A 14,588-nucleotide genomic window follows, 5' to 3' on the forward strand; every position below is an offset into this window, starting at 1 on the left:
GACAAATGCATTACCCAAAAATTTGATTTGAGATCTCATCAGAGAATTCATACAGGAGAGAAACCTTACAAATGTAGTGAATGTGACAAATGCTTTACTGATAAAGGCAATCTGAGAAGGCATCAGAGAATTCATACAGGAGAGAAACCTTACAAATGTCATGAATGTGACAAGTGCTTTTCCCAAAAATCCCATTTGAGTATTCATCACAGAATTCATAAAGGAGAGAAACCTTACAAATGTAGTGAATGTTACAAATGCTTTACTGAAAAAGATATACTGAGAACTCATCAGAGAATTCATACAAGAGAGAAACCTTACAAATGTAGTGAATGTGACAAATGCTTTAACCAAAAATCCCATCTTAGTATTCATTGGAGAATTCATACAGGAGAGAAGCTTTACAAATGTAGGGAGTGTGACAAATGCTTTATTGACAAAGGCTGTCTGAGAATTCATCATAGAATTTATACAGTAGAGAAACCTTACAAATAGTTAGTATGTGCCAAATACAATCCTCACAATGTCAGGCTGAGAAATCATCAGTTATTTCATACAGTAGAGAATCTTTATAAATGAAGTGAATGAGACAATCCTTTACCAAGATATATCATTTTAAAATTTATTAGAGAATACTTACAGAAGAGAAACTTTTTAAATATGTTGAAGGTATGAATCCTTTACTCTTGGCCTATTTCCTTGAATGTAAGAGTTAATACTTACAGGCTAGAAACTTAACGCATGCATTATGTGAAAAAATATTCTTGACTTCATTTCAGGTCAGACAAAACATCTAAGAACTTTTTAAGGGAAAGTATTTCTGTTGGGAAAAATGTGGCATATATTTTATTCACGGTGTATTCTTGGCAACACGACTCCACACTAGAGAATTAGTATGATTATGAAAATCCTGTGAAATTTTTCATGCAATGTTCAAATCTTAGGTAATGTCAACTATTTATTCTGTGAGAAACTCTGAACATGAGGAAATGTAGAAAGCTTTTCATGACACCTTTTTACTTGTTCATCCTCAAATGTTACAAGATGAAGACAAGTTGGGAAGTCAGAAGATAGTATTGTGTAACACTTTCATTGAGACAGAAATAATCCATTTCAAAAGGGAACTATTTAAGGTCTTTAATACAACCCTCAAAATATCTAATAAAACTGATAACACTCTGTGTATTTAATTCAAATGAGCCAATTCAGAAAAATTATACTGAAAAGAGTATCTGGCAAACTGAGCCACCCAGAGAGCATATTCTTTATCCTATAAGTATGCTTACAGATGTTGAGTGTGCTTCGAGTATCCAGTAATCATAATTCTTCTCAAATGTTTGTTTACCATTATAGGATAGCAACTGACTATGATTCTCTTGTGATCTGGTCAACAAGTCCTTTCCTATTGTCCTGTAACTAACTCCAATAAAGCTGAAAAAATCTACAAGTTTGCTTTGGTTGTTTTCAACTTACACTTGGGATAATATTTTTGCAAGGTTGTGACATGAAGTTAATAGTTATTTTCAACTGATTGATAACAATTCCTTTGGGGTGTAAAGACCCTTTCACAGTGGTTGCTTAAAAGCGTAGGAAAGCTCGTATTTCCTATTGTCTTAGAACTGAGAAATCATTCATTGAACTGCAGGATAGTCTGTCCACCTAAGAATAGTTTGAATTCAATGTCAGTGTTAAAAAAGTTAGAAACACTGTTTTAGATATGGTGATTTGTGTTAACTAAAATAGGGAAGTTTCAACTAGGCTAAGATAAAAACGCTCAAAAAAGGAAATATGTAGACACTTTCAGAGCCTCAGCAAGAAGTCTGCTCTCTTTTGAATTCAAGGATATATGAGAGAAAAATACATGAAAGTATGGCTTCATAGATTTCAGGCATAACTATCCAGACTTTGCTGTGTCTCTGCATGGTTCTGAAGTCATTAATACCCACCTACTGAATAAAAGTCCTATAAGTCTCAGAAAAATGCTGCCCATTGACACATATTAAAAAACATTGTGGTGACCATAAGGAATGAATTAGATTTCCATTCTTTTCTTCACTTGATCTTAGCCAAAAGACCGCGAAGCAGAATTTAGGAATTTATCTTAAATAGAGGAAGTTTCAGTAAATTAAGATTTAAGAAAAAAATCAAATGGTACAATGAACAAATCCATATCACTCCATATATTTTCCTTGATTTAAAAAAAAGGAAATTGTTCAGCTTGTGTCAAACTATTGAATGATAACATTTCATTGGTGTCAACATTGGAATTTGATGAAACAGGACCTCCTCATTGGTAGAATCTAAGTACGAGTAGAAGCAATAGTGGCCCTTGATTTCAAATGATCATAGGCATTTTCTGCCGATTGCTTCATCAGGGATGTTGAAACTCACACATCAGGCAAATGAAAGTTAGGTGGCTTGAGTAGCTCTTATCAGTCTGGAAATTGCAACCAGTTGGACAGTCTCTCTTGATTCTCATTGCACATGATCAGTGGATTTACACCTCAGTGCTTAATGACTTCAAGATCATTACCCAAATCTGAAGTGACTTCAAGGTTCATGAAAAAATTTTCTAGAAGTACACAATGAAGACACATTTTACCTTGTACCCCTCACACAATGATTGTATTCATTCTATAACCATTTATACACACACTTCTTGTCTATGGTACAGCAATCATATGGCGATGGTTGACAAAATATGTCCAGGTAGACTCACTGAGTTATGTGGAAGACAGCATGTGTATATTGATAAAGATGCAAGTCCTTGGCTCAGGAGAATTAACCATATCATGTTTGAAGAACATGGAGACTGAAGCTCCACTATTTGTGGAAGAGCATTGTAAAATGCTTAATAAGAGCCACACTATAGGAGCCTGGTGGGCATTTCTAGAAGAACTTCCAGTGGCTAGATTTTAAGGTACCCACTTGGTCTATGTCAGTACCTTGCAGGGAAAGGAAACTTCTCTTCAGCTTTAGGACAACTGATGGGACAGCCTGTGGATGGGAAACACATGGAGCAGGTGGAAAGTGTTATTCCTTGGTTGTAATTGATTTTGTTACAGGAGAACTCAGAAGAGGGACTGAGGACCTGAAGGAAGAGAGTGGGATCAGCAGCCCATCCTTGTCAATAGCTGCAAGGAGTCTGGAGCTGCATGGGGTGGAACTAGGACTAGAGAATACTGCCTGGAGTCTCACAGCCATGTAAAAATTCCCTTCCTCTGCAGTTGTCCCCAAGTTAAACCTTGTGGAAATTTTCAGTCACTAGAGCAGTGGCAGGAACTGCAAACAAGAAGACTTGGACACTCGTAGGTCATAGTCGCTACTAGGCTAGTGGACAGACAGGCAATGGACCATGACTGAAGCCCCTTACTCTGCTGCTCATAAGAACACTGATCTTCAAATTCTATTGTGCATTTCATAACTGTGTTGTTAAATTGCTGACTATGTAAATGTGACTTATCCTGATTTTTTTTTTATTCATCTTATTGTTGTCTGATACTTACATAATAATTTCTGAGAGGATGGGCTTGTTGGATGCAAACATGGTTATATTTCTCTGGTGGCAGGTTCAAGCTGGTACAATTCACATCCACCCATGGTTTTTAACTCTGCTATTTAATCACTGTGCTAGTCAGATTCTTTGCCATTGGAGATTATACATCCACTGGGAGCTTCTTAGATATTCGTCCCATACGGACCACTGGAGATTTGAATGAATCTTAAACAATATTTTAGCAATTTTTTTTTAAGTTTTAGCTGTCTTTAGATTTATCATTATATAAATATTTATTAAGCAACAAAACACTCTGTATTAATTTGTACCTGACATAAATGAACTGTCTGATATAAATACAGCATTCATTAATTTGTCCTCATATACTGATTTATTAATGTTATACCTTAGCTTCTGAAAAAATACCTTATGTATGATCTTGTGTGATAATAGGTCACAATATTTTATAGTTTGAAAATACATTATAGATTAATATAACAATAGATATCAATTTTTAAATAATACTCATCAGGTAACTATGAGAAAAATTCTGTCTTTTGTCTCCATCCAAAGAAGTGCATTGTTCTCATGCACACATGGCTAAGGTGCTGCGCTGTTGATTGTTTTTGTTTGTTTCTTTTGTTTCTTGTTTTTTGAGACAGGGTTTCTCTGTATAGTCCTAACTGTTCTGGAACTACTTTGTAGACCAGGCTGACCTCGAACTCAGAAATCTGAGTGCCTCTGCCTCCCAAGTGCTGGGATTAAAAGCATGGTCCACCACCGCCTGGCTTGTTGATTGGTTTTGGTTTGTTTTATTGAATAAGAACCTTGGCAGGTGCAGTGAAAGGAGACTATAACAAAGTACCAGGTATTCTTCAGGTTTTGAGGAAGGGACGATCAGGCTTCAGGAAGCTAGGATTGAAATTGGCATATTCCCTTGGTGGGCTGTTGTGATGATGTACCAGTTAATAGAGTTGCTTTCTTTTAAATAGAAAACTGGTTCAATACCCAAACCCCATGGTGGCTGACAATCACCCTAAGTGTCAGTTTTGGGACATCTGATGCCTTTATCTGAGTCCAGTTAGCAACAGTACCGAGCGGATATACGTATGCTCTGTAAAGAGGTAAACCTCAGCTAAAATTAAAAAAAAAAAATCATTGAAAATGTATGGAAAAAATATGGCACAATTTTTTTCTTCTATTCTCTATAATCAATTCTGTATGAAACTATTTTAAATATTATTTTCCTATTCTACATTTATTATTTTCAAGATTTTCCTAATGACCATGTAATTGACTTTCTATATAAGAATAAATATTAGGGACTTTATAATTTACTGAACTGTGCATATGAATGATAAGATCACCATTTTATTCATATTTCTATGTATGTTAATAAACATCAAACACTAATTGTTATAATTGTAATATATTGTAAAATAGGACAATTCATTTTTCTATATTTTTTTGGTCTCAAATATTTGGAGAATTCTTTAGATGCTCCTCATTTCAAGGTGCAAGCAGTATATACATATTCACATATCATGTTTCTACTTTCTGTTTTCCATGTATATGAATGTCTTCCTATTCTTCATATGTATCTTTTTAACGGAAGTTATTTATTCATATTAGATCCCAATATCAGCCCTTCCTTTTCTCTCAGTTACCCCTCACTTAAGTCTCCCCTCATTACACTTAGAAGCAGGAATCCTTGTCTATTGGATGGAGAACTAGTGAAGATTGTTGCCTAATCTATAGGTATGCTGAAGATGATGTCTTTTGACTTACAAAAGGGTTTCACATTTATGAGGTTCCATTTATTAATTCTTGACCTTATTGTCAGAGCCATGGGTGTCCTGTTTAGGAAGTTGTTTCCTATTCCAACAAGATCAAGGTTATTTCCCACTTTTTGTTCTATTAGATAAAGTGTGTATAGCTTTATAATGAGGGTTTGGATTCATTTGGACTTAAGTGATATGCAGGGTGATAAATATTGATCTATATGAATTTTTCTACATGAAGATGTCCAGTTAAACTATCATCATTTGTAGAAGATGCTCTCACCTTTCAGTGTACAGCTTTAGCTTCTTTGCCAAAAATTAAGTGTCTGTAGGTGAGTGGGTTTATTATTGGGTGTTCTATTGAATTCCGTTGATCCACCTATCTAATTCTATACCAGTTCCATGCAAATTTTTATTACTTATTTTTCTGCTGTACAGGTTAAAGTTACAGATATTGATACCTCCAGAAGTTCTTTTAGTTGTTCAGGAATATTTTATCTATCCTGTGTGTTTTTGCTTTTCCATATGAAGTTGAGAATTTTTCTTTCAAGATCTGTGAAGAATTGTGCTAGAATTTTGATGGGAATTGCACTGAATCTTTAGATTTTTTTTAGTAAGATGGACATATTCATATGCTTATCCCATTGATACATGAGCAAGGGAAATCTTTCCACCTTCTGATATCTTCCTGTTTCTTTCTTCAGATACTTGAATTTCTTGTCATGCAGTTTTCCACTTTCTGAGTTAGAAGAAATTGAATGTATTTTATTTTGTTTGTGGCAAATATAAACTGTCTGTTTCCCTGCCTTTCGCATTCGCAGTAAATGCTCTCCCAATAAACGTGTTGCAGAAGGATCCTGTTGTGGTGTCTTTCTTGCTGGTGAGTCAGGCGTCTACAAAGTGGTGCTGAAACCCGGGAAAATAAACATCGTCAGGCACAAGCGAAGACTCCCTGTTACAGGGAGGATTCAGAAGTGTATCACTGGGATTGAGCAGTTAATGAAGTGTTCCCATAAAGCAAACTGTTGAGAAGGATTCAACTGTGTGGATTCAGTATTCTTTAGCTGGGGAACAGTGGTACCGGTAAGCAAAATTAATTAATGTAAGTCTCTGAGAGGTATGCTTTCTTATGGAATAGATCCGGTAATTGTTGCTGGGGTTGTGTTGCTTGCTTTCTTTCTTGCCTTGATATTATGACATTGCCTTAATTGCCATCGCCCTGGACATGAGTGTATCTGCTGGGAATAGCTAGGCAGATACAAAAGATCATAAAACAAGTGTAGATAAACTCATGAGTCGACCTTGGGGCTAAGAACCTCACATAGATAAGTGAGTATCTCAACGATGCTTCAGTCCAGGACGAGTATGGGTACCGGCCAGTCTATGCCGTTAGTGGGGCTGGTGCAAGCCTTGCTCAAAGAATGAGGTTTAAAGATTTCTGAAAGTACAGTGAGAGGATTCTTAAAAGAGATAGACAGACTCGCTCCTTGGTTTACCCCCACTGGGTCGCTGACGCTACCTAGTTGGGAAAAGCTAGGGAGAGATATTATGAGAGAGGAGGCAGAAGGGAAAGTGAAAGCAGGAACAAGGCCATTATGGAAGCTGATTAAGGCTTATATCCAGGTCAAGAAATGTGAGCAGCTGTTAAGGAAGGGCAGTGACTTTTGCAGGAGCACCAGGAAAGTATGTCAGAAACAGAGAGACATGAAAAAGAAGGCAAGCACAGAAAAATAAGTAAAATAAGAGATATAAAAAGAAAAAAAAAGAAAAGAACCTAAAATATAAAGATACAAAAGATAATATAAAGAATGAAGACCAAAAAATTAAGTCAATTTACCCTCCTCTTGAGGACTTTGAGTTACTAGAATTATCTAGCTCTGAGGACTCGGAATTATCAGCAGGGGAGGAGGAAGATTTGGAGGAGGCTGCTGCAGAGTATGAGGCAGAAAGATATGGTCCAATAGGGAGGAGTCTCAGTGTTCCCCCACCGCCTCCGCCTTATACAGAAAAGAAAACAATTGGCAGTGGCCACTCCTTTTGCACTCCTAAAGGATTGCATAAAATATGTCAGGCTTTTCCTGTTTTTCAGGATCAAGCTCAACAGTGATATTATGAGTCAATATCGCATAAACAAGTGAAAGATTAAGCAGAATCAGTAAGGACTTATGGAGTCAATGCCTCGTTTACTCAGTCTCAAATTAATAGACTGGCTCACCATGCCATGACTCCTTCTGATTAGATGAGTGTGGTAAAGGCATGTCTTACGATGGGACAGTATCTAGACTGGAAGTCTATATGGCATGATCTGTGTTTGAGTCAGGCCCGTGCTAATGCTACTGCAGGGCAACAAGCATGGAGCTTTGAGATGCTTACAGATCAGGGTATATGGACAAACAATCAATTAGGATACCCAGTGCAGGTCTATGATCAAATCAATCAGGCAGCAGTGAAAGCTTGGAAAGCATTGCCTAATCGAGGAGAGGTATCTGGTAATCTGACAAAAATTATTCAGGGAGCTAATGAGCCGTTCTCTGAATTTGTGGCTCGCATGATGGAAGCAGTAGGACGCATATTTGGTGATTCTGAGGCCGTAATGCCGCTAATTGAACAATTAGTTTATGAGCAATGTACCAAAGAATGCAGAAATGCTATTACACCTTGGAAAGGGAAAGGACTTCAGGCATGGATGAAGGCCTGTAGAGAAATAGGAGGACCCCTTTCAAATGCAGGGCTGGCTGCCGCAGTTTTGATGACGCAAACAAAAGGAATAACCTGCTATAATTGTGGACAAACAGGTCATATACAAAAGCAATGTACAAAGAATGGAAAGAATAGGTTTTAAAAGAAACTGCCAGGCATTTGCTCAAAATGTGGGAAAGGAAGACATTGGGCAAATGAATGCAGATCAACCAGAGATGTAACAGGAAGGCCAATACCTCAGTTTAAAGTGAAACAGCCAAAAAATGGAGTGAGGGGCCCCCGTCCCCAGGGCCCCCAAATGTGTGGGGCACTCCAGACCACAGTGTCCATGAGGCCACCCAAAGACCGAGGAGAGCCACTCCAGGTTCAACAGGATTGAACATCTGTGCCACCTCCAGAGTAATTCTTACACCTCAAATGGGGTGCCAACATAATTCCTCAGATTTTAGAGGTCCCTTACCAAAGGATACAGTGGGCCTACTGTTGGGTAGTTCCTCTTCTGCCTTGAAAGGATTGGTAATACATCCTGGAGTTATAGACTCAGATTATGAGGGACACGTTAAAATTACGTGTTCTGCACCCCGAGGTATCATGGCCATTTCTCCTGGAGATCACATTGCTCAATTGCTGATTCTTCCTAGTTTGCATAACATGTTCTCTAGTGGCCAGGATCCCCAAAGGGATAAGGGACTTGGTTCTACAGGAACTAATGTGGCCTACATATCTTTAGATTTGGATAATCGTCCCACTTTACAATTACAAATAGAAGGAAAAACCTTTCAAGGAATAATGGATACAGGAATGGATAAAAGCATTGTATCCAGTAACTGGTGGCCTGCTTCTTAGCCTGTTAATCAATCATCACATAGCCTACAAGGATTAGGATACCCCAGCTATAAGTGCAAAATCCTTACAATGGAAGGATAAAGAAGGAAGGACAGGGCTTTTCAACCTTATATACTCCCTTTACCTGTAAATCTATGGGAAAGAGATGTATTGTCAGCTATGAACTTTATACTGACTAATGATTACTCTCAGAAAAGCAAGGAAATGATGAAAGGAATGGGATATATACCTTGACTAGGTCTTGGAAAAAATTTACAAGGCAGAGTTTCACCAGTTAAAGCCACTGAAAAAGCAGATAAGAAAGGGCTGGGTTTTTTCTAGGGGCCGCTGGGGAGCCTTTGCCCATTCCATGGTGTATGGAGGACATGGTGTGGGTGCCTCAGTGGCCTTTACCCTCTGAGAAGTTAAAAGCAGCTAAAGAATTAGTTCAAGAACAATTAGACCTTGGGCATGTGGAACCCACGCAGTCACCCTGGAATACCCCTATTTTTGTTGTAAAGAAGAAGTCAGGTAAATGGAGATTGTTGCATGACCTAAGAGCCATTAATGCACAAATGCAAGTTATGGGTCCTGTACAAAGAGAACTCCCCCTACTCTCAGATCTACCTAAGGACTGGAAAATTATAGTAGTGGATATTAAGGAGTGTTTCTTTTCCATCCCATTAAATAAAAAAGATAAACCTAGATTTGCATTTACCTTGCCTTCTATTAATCATATGGAGCCTGATAAAAGGTATCAATGGCGGGTATTACCCCAAGGAATGGCAAATAGCCCTACCATATATCAGTTATATGTAGGAAAAGCTTTTCAACCAGTTAGAGATGGTTTCCCCTCCTTAAAAATCTGTCACTATATGGATGACATTTTGACTTGTGGACCTAAAGAAGAAAGTATACAGCAAGCCTATGGCTTGCTTAATGAAACTTTAAAAAATAATGGCTTGATTATTGCACCAGAAAAGGTACAGCAGTCTAGTGTTAGTCATTTTTTGGGAGCCACTATTACTTTACGGTGTGTTACCCCACAAAAGACATTAAATGATTTTCAAAAATTATCAGGAAATATAAATTGGATTAGACCTTATTTAAGGATCCCTACTTCAGAATTAAAACCTTTATTTCAAATTTTAGAAGAAGAATCACATATTACCTCATTGAGACAATTAACACCTGAGGCTTCTGATGTTCTTAGGAAGGTAGAAAAAGGCACAGTTAAATCATATAAATGAGCAAGAACATTTGTGCCTATGCATATTACGAACCATAAATTTGCCAACTGCTGTGTTATGGCAAGATGGCCCTTTGGTATGGATACATCCACATATATCCCCTAATAAGACTATAGAGCATTATCCCACCATGGTGGCAAATATGGCCCATAAAGGTATAAAAAGTTCAATTACTCACTTTGGAAAAATGCCTGATAGCATAATTATTCTATATACTGCCGCACAAATGCAAATATTGTGTGCTACCATAGATGAATGGGCCATTCTAAGATGCATTTATTCTGGTTTAATTGATAATCATTATCCTAAACATCCTTTATTACATTTTATGTTATTGCATCCAGTGATATTTCCAAAGTTGACGGCTAATACCCCTATAAAGGGAGCCATTGATATTTATACAGATGGATCCAAAACAGGAATTGGAAGTTATGTGATTAATGAATAGGCTGTACGGTTGCAATTTACACCAGGAGCCCCTCAATTGGTGGAATGTTTGGTGGTTTTAGAAGTTTTTAAAAGATTCCTTATGCCCATAAATATTATCTCTGATTCTGTTTATGTAGTTAATGCTGTACTAGCATTAGAGACTGCTGGAAATTTTAAGCAGTCTAGTCCAGTAACTGAAATTTTGATGAAAATACAAGATTGTATTTTGATGCGTGAGCATCCCTTTTATATTCAACATATTAGAGCACATACATCATTACCTGGACCTATGGTTAAGGGAAATTTAATTGCTGATTCAGCCACCAGAGATATGGTTTTGCTATCACAAAGTTCTATAGAAGATGCTAAGAATTTTCATCAACTTTATCATGTCCCTGCTTCTACACTGCAACAGAAGTTTAAGCTCACATGAACAGAAGCTCGAGATATGGTCTTACAGTGTGGTAAATGTGTAGAATTTATTAATGCAACTTCAGTGGGCATTAATCCTCGCGGATTGAGACCCCTAGATGTTTGGCAGATGGATGTCACACATATCCCAGCTTTTGGTAAATTACAATATATACATGTGTCCATTGATAACAGTTCTGGTGTCCTACATGCCTCTCCCTTTACAGGGGAAAAGGCAGTTCATTTCATATCCCACTGCTTAGAGGCTTGGGCTGCATGGGGCAAGCCCCTGGTACTAAAGACAGATAATGGTCCTGCATATACTTCTTCTAAATTTAGTCAATTTTGCAAACAAATGCAAGTGAAACATATTACTGGATTGCCCTATAATCCACAGGGCCAAGGCATTATTGAAAGAGCCCATTGTACTTTGAAACAATATTTACAAAAACAAAAAGGCAGAATAGAGGCTATTACGCCAAAGATGGCTCTATCCCTTGCAATTTTTACTCTTAATTTTTTAAAATTGGATGATGCTGGAAGATCACCTGCCGAAAGGCACGGAGAATGGCCTCAACTGCCCAATGAAATGGTTAAGTGGAAAAATGTCCTTGATAACAAATGGTATGGCCCAGATCCCATATTAATCAGATCCAGGGGAGCTGTTTGTGTTTTTCCACAGAGTGAAGATAATCCACTTTGGGTTCTGACGCAACTGACAAGGACTGTGAAAGATCAAGATGAACCCCAAGATGATCCTGTTATTCTTACTCCTGATGATTAAGACGGGGATAAGTATACCAGATACAGATCCTGAACCTTAATGGAACCAGAGTGGAACCAGTGACCCTTGGAGACTTTACCTCTTGGCTTACCTCTGCATTTTCTTACTTTAAGGAATGGGTGGGAGTGATTTTGTTTTGAGCTGCCATATGCTGTGGACTGGCATTCATGCTTTGGTTGGTTTGCAAATTCAGAACCCAACAAAAACCTGACAAGGTGATTATAACTCAGGCACTTTTAGCCATTGAAAACGGCACCTCCCCTGAAGTTTGGATATCTATGCTCAAGAATTAGTCGGCATCTGAGTTCTCTGCTCTTGCACCCCACAGATTTAAGGATCCATTGCACTGGGATGAGAGAGACTCAACAATCATTGATCAGCCCTTACACATCTCTGAGGTTTCCTCATTCCATGCGGTAGGGTGATCATGATTTCCCTGCTAATTCATTTCCTTAAAACTTGGCCGGCCTCTTTTGTAGAGTTCACCCTAGGTCATTTAGCAGTTACTGTCACACAGCACTGCGGTATCCAAAGACGGGTACCTCATGCACAGACCAACCTAAGACACGGGGCCTGGTGGCAATAGGGTTACCCTATGACGGGTAAGGCTGTGACACAGAGGAACGACCTAAAACAGGAGCCGTGGTGGATGGCCATAATTGCACAGGCCTAGTCCAGCATCATCTTATTAAAACAAAAAGGGGGAGATGTGGGAAGCCACATATGCCATTACAAGATGACACTGGCTACTGCTGGCCACCACCCATGAATATGGGTAAACAACCAATGTGCACATGTTCAAAAGAGTTTTTTGCTGAGTCACTGCCTGGCCCGAGGCATGTTAATGAGGTACTGAAAGCATAACCAATCAGGTGTAGACATGCCTCCCCTAGGCCTATATAAGCAGCACCAGTTCTGGGGCTCGGGGTCTTTCGTATTCGCAGTAAATGCTCTCCCAATAAATGTGTTGCAGAAGGATCCTGTTGTGGCGTCTTTCATGCTAGCAAGTCAGGCGTCTACACTGTATGGGATCATATATGTCTTATATATAGTCAATTACTCTTATTTCTGATTATTTATTGTAGTTGAATAAATAGTGAAGTCAATTCAGAATCATCCTAAATAAGATCAGCAGTCTCTATGTGTAAAACAACCCTTTCTGTATATTGAGAGTCAGTTACTATATTAAGACTCTTGAAAATCTGAGAACACCATGAGTATTGCACATAATTAAGATTTTTGAACTGTTTTCTAGGGACTCTCAGCCACCTTACTTAAATCTTCTGCCTTGGCTGATTTATTAGCCTCAGTGTAAAATGTAGCAGATCCAGATTGGAAGTCCCTCTAGTGTATGAGGGAAAATTCAAGTTGTTCATTTTATGAACTGAAGTCACTTGCTTTCAGGGTATCTGTTGTTAATAACTCCAAGAAACTACTGCATGCTTTTTTTTTACCAACAGTCATGTTGTGTCCATAGTGAGTCAGTATCTGCATTAATAGAGGCACTACGATTTCAACTGGATCCATTCGAACTAATTTTTGAAGTCGCCTTTTTCTTTTTAGTAACAATTCAGAGACTATCTCCATGTAGGATTTTAATTTCTTACTCTGTTTATGTTTTAAAAATATCAACTCTAATATATAATCTTCCTTCTGCATGAGAATGCCTGTAGGGGAATGAGTAGAAAGTAAGGTAACTAAGATGCAGGCCATTTTGGAACAATACGAACTAGTTGTTTATCCTGCAATTTTCTTTCTACCAGAGCTAAGTCCTTCTCAGCCTTGGCGGCGGGCTCCAGGCCGGGCGACGGCGGAAGCTTGGGCTCCGGTGCCAGGTCCAGAGACGGAGGGAGCACGGGCCCGGAGGGCAAGGCCATAAAGAAGGATGAAAATGAGTGGAAAGAATGGATCACAGGGCCCCCAATGGAGGAGCTAGAGAAAGTACCCAAGGAGCTAAAGGGATCTACAATCCTATAGGTAGAACAACAATATAAACTAACCAGTAACACCCCCCCCCCCAGCTCGTGTCTCTAGCTGCATATGAATAAGAAGATGGCCTAGACGGCCATCAGTGGAAAGAGAGGCCCATTGGTCGTGCAAACTTTATATGCCTCAGTACAGGGGAACGACAGGGCCAAGAAGTGGGAGTGGGTGGGTTAGCGTGTGGGGGACTTTTGGGATAGCATTGGAAATGTAAATGAAATAAATACCCAATTTAAAAAAAAAGAATTTGAGCAAGGAGAGGTTGATTACAGCGGATTAAGAGTTCAGGCAATGCAAATAAGTGAAAAGGAAGATGATGATAAATAGAAGAGAGTAGATCCAGGAGATAATTGGGAAGAAGGTGGAGGTGGCAGTGGAGCAGAAAAATCTTCAGGTCTCTGGAATAAAACGGTTCAGGTACAAGTGCCTCCTGCTCCAGTAACAGGTACAGAAACCCCGGAGCCAGCAATGCCCAGTGGTGTATTTAGGCCTCCTGGGGCAAGGCTAACCACAACAAGAAAAATGCCACATGGACCACCGGAAATATACAGTGACACACAGTTCCCATCCCTGCAGTCCACTGCCAAGCATGTAGAGAGCCGGATGATAAAGAAATGGAGAAGAGCTTTGAAGTAGTAAGACACAAAAATAGAGATAGGGAGGAGGTTTCAAAAAACGAGGCCAGCCGGGCGTGGTGGCGCACGCCTTTAATCCCAGCACTGGGGAGGCAGAGGCAGGCGGATTTCTGAGTTCGAGGCCAGCCTGGTCTACAAAGTGAGTGCCAGGACAGCTAGGACTACACAGAGAAACCCTGTCTCAAAAAACCAAAAAAAAAAAAAAAAAAAAAAAACGAGGCCCTTAAACTTCAGCTAGACAACCAGTATGCTGTACTTGAGAATCAGAAGTACAGCCACACACAGTACAGCTAA

General features: G+C 38.9%; 1 pseudogene; it reads left to right on the plus strand.

Annotated features, from left to right (window-relative positions):
- The first annotated feature begins 13,919 nt into the window (after window positions 1-13,919).
- LOC147004089 (protein CDV3-like) lies at window positions 13,920-14,588 on the plus strand (annotated as a pseudogene).

Source organism: Mus caroli, unplaced genomic scaffold, assembly GCF_978045245.1.
Source record: "Mus caroli unplaced genomic scaffold, Mus_caroli_1 scaffold_6, whole genome shotgun sequence".
In the NCBI taxonomy this organism is placed as follows: domain Eukaryota; kingdom Metazoa; phylum Chordata; class Mammalia; order Rodentia; family Muridae; genus Mus; species Mus caroli.